This window comes from Fukomys damarensis, unplaced genomic scaffold (genome assembly GCF_012274545.1).
Source record: "Fukomys damarensis isolate Sample0158 unplaced genomic scaffold, DMR_v1.0_HiC HiC_scaffold_11, whole genome shotgun sequence".
In the NCBI taxonomy this organism is placed as follows: Eukaryota; Metazoa; Chordata; class Mammalia; order Rodentia; family Bathyergidae; genus Fukomys; species Fukomys damarensis.
The window spans coordinates 8477678-8481055 of NW_022900923.1; positions in this window are offsets into that span (position 1 = coordinate 8477678).

Here is a 3378-nt window from a genome sequence, read left to right on the forward strand (position 1 = left end):
CCTGGTTAAAAAAAATGTCTTACTTTTAATATTGTCAAGTCCAACTCTACCCTATCTTCGTTTCTACACTCATGTTGCCTCACTTTACATCTGAAAATATAAGTAAAATCATACTTCAAATACATTGGGAAAGTTTGCTATGTAAGTATGTAATCCTATGCTTCATTTAAAACATTTTTAATCTAGATTTCAAAATATCAAACAGAATGGCAACTAACATTCTTTGCCTATTTTTAAGTACTTAAATTATTTCACAATCCCCTCAATTCTGGGTTAGAAGGTATTATCCTCATTTTACAGATAAAGAAAACAATGCAGAAAGACTAAAAATTTACCTTTGACCGAGGACTAACCCCAGTGACCCAACTATTTCTATCATATTGCTTCTAATCTATGTAAAATAGGTTAACATCAAAAATAATGAAATCATCTGACCCAAGTCCCAGTGTCAGTTGGAAACCATTCAAACAAATGTAATCATGAGTTTGAAACTAAATTGTTTTAAACCTCAGCATTCTCAGCAATAAAATGTAAATATTAGTCTTCAAAGAAGTTGCTGGGATGATTCAATGAAATACAATAGTATATCGGTGAAAATACCTTGAGCCATGGACACAACAGCATTACTTAGTAGGTGTAAAAATGCAGATTACAGATATCAAAGGTCTGGCCCACTTGTCATGAGCAATAGTGATTCACAATTTAAAAAAAATTTTTAAAGGTACAATAATTTGAAAATGATAAACTGCTAAACAAATATAAGGTACCAACTATTTTACCAAATCAAATCTTCCAAAAACTAAAATAAAGTAAACAGAAAAACTTCCTATTGTGAGAAACAGATTTATTAAAAGTTAAGCTTTCTTACTTGTTGGTTACCAGATGAAAAGTTTAAGGAGAAAAATATTATGTAAAAATAAATTTTATACAAAATATTACTGCAACATGCTCCTAATTATATTTTCTAGCATCTACCTCTCAGAAGAGCTTATATAATTAACATTAACAAAAGACAATAATTTTGGGGGGGATCTAAGCCTTTTCATATAATTTAAATAAATATAATTAATTTAATCTTCAGGACTCACATAAATCTGTCTTTTTAAAAAACAACTTTTAACAAGGCTTGTTTGTTAAATACTAAGACAAAACAATTTACCTTCCAACGTTTTTACCATTAAAATCCCGCAATCCACTTATGAAATGATTTTACAAAAAGAAACTTACAGATGAAAAGGGTGGATTATTTTGTTAATCCTTACAGTATGCTTTAAGGAAAACTAGTTGGCACCTTTCCAGTTTAGACCCATGCGGACAAAGTGTAACATAAGCAGGTTGGTATAAACACTTGAAAGATCTTGGATGCCCACAGATACCTGAATCACTCCACAGTAAGATTACATTTCAGAGCAGGAAGTAAAATTCTCTTTCATACACATACTAAAGGGTTTTCCACAGTTTTCTGTTAAAGCCACAAATGGAAAAAACTACTACTGACTGGGGGAAAAAAACCCACAGCACTGTGGTATTAAATACACTTACTGCTAAGTAGCAAATGAAGCAACTGCATTTTTTTAAAAAAATCACTTTTCAAGCATTTTTGGCACCTGAAGTAGTAGTAGTTTTTCCTATTAGTGGGTAATACAAGTAAATTTACAAGTAAAGGTGTCTTACATCCTTAATTAAATCTAAATTAAGTTACCCAGAATACATTTATCTCAAATAATTTTCCTTATGAGGAAGACTGTATTTTCACACACAAAGGATCAATCTAAAGTTCCAACTTCATTCTTCTCTCTACTAGTGACCAGATAATGTAAATAAAACATTATGGCAGCTTCCACTTGTTGAACTAAACACCACATAACTTAGATGACTATTGATTCTATGAATATTATTGCTAAGCTTTTAAAAGTAAGATGTATTAAAGTTACATCTCCTGTTAAAACTAAGGTATGTTTAATACTGAAATTTTTTATCAAATAAGTGACTTAACAAGTAAAATACTAAGAACTAGAATATCTTACTTAAAAATCGTAAGAAAAATGCTAGCACCAAACAAAAATGCAAAAATAATTTGATGCTCAAGCAAAAACATCAAAAGCATCAAAATAACTATGATGCTTTTATTGTAAAATTTAAAACCTATGAATAGCAATTCAATATTCTTGTAGGTAAATTAATATTCTCTTAGCTATGACATCCCTAAAGAATTAAAGTCTTAGCAATGCCTACCACTGTGGTCTATCATAGATTACACTATGTGAATTTTAACAGTTTCGGTATGCTCTAAAGAGCAATCAAATAATAAATGTGATAAAACCTCTTTTCAAAAGCCAGTTTGATTTCGGCCATGGGATGTCCTGGATTTGGAAGCACGCCAGGAGGCAATGCAGTATAGGGTCTGAATGGGGTTCCAAAACTACTGTAGGTCAACTGTGATTTGATCTGGGACTTTCTTTAGCCTCCTTGCCAAACTAAGGCTGGATTCATAAACCCAAAGACAAATCAGGACCAGATTGGCCTTGAAAGAGCTGCTGGATCTTTTTCAAATGGACTGAAAAATCTGCTTGACATTTATCTATTTTAGCATGAACCTTCAATTTCCTGGCCTTGTAAAACGGATGATCCAGATTTCTATCAGGTTTCTTTTGTTGCAAGAATTTTTTAACTGTCTAGGGACACAATCATCTTGTTCCACAATGATTTCTACCTCATAAAAAGCAACAATGTTAAAACTATAAAATAAAAAACCAGTATTTCCCGAAGAATAAGCAAGAACACCTTATTCTTAACTTAGTGAAACAACTTACTGAAAAGCCTCTAAACCTAAAGGGGAAAGTGAGCCAAAAGGAGTGCCAAGTATTCCTGCAAGATATTAGGCACGGATACCAATTTAAATTATTGCACAAACCTTACAAAGTCTCCGGAAACACTAACTAGTGAGCTAAATTCCCATTCCACTGCAAAACAACACTCCATTCGTTTACACTCCTCCAAATTGATCGCGTGTGTAGTCTCAGACGACAGAGTATTTTCACGAAGCAGTGAATACGATCTGCGCCGGCTCGACTCGGGGGCTTTTTCATTATAAACACACGCCCAGGCCAGCGAACTCTTACCCGTCGCGGGCACTCGGATTCTGGTCTGACTCTTAGGAATCATCAGTGGGAAGGGGAGCAAAGAGGAGGGTGGGTGCAGAGGGCTTTCTAAAAAACTGAAGGACTACCTCAGAGCGGTCGCAAACGGGAGATGCGAGTCCGGAAGGGAGGGTCTGAGGACGACGCAGGGTGTCGGAGCGGAGCGGGAACGGGAACGGGAACGGGAGCGGGAGCGGGAGCGGGAGCGGGCCAGGCCCGGGGGGAAGCGCGGACCCCG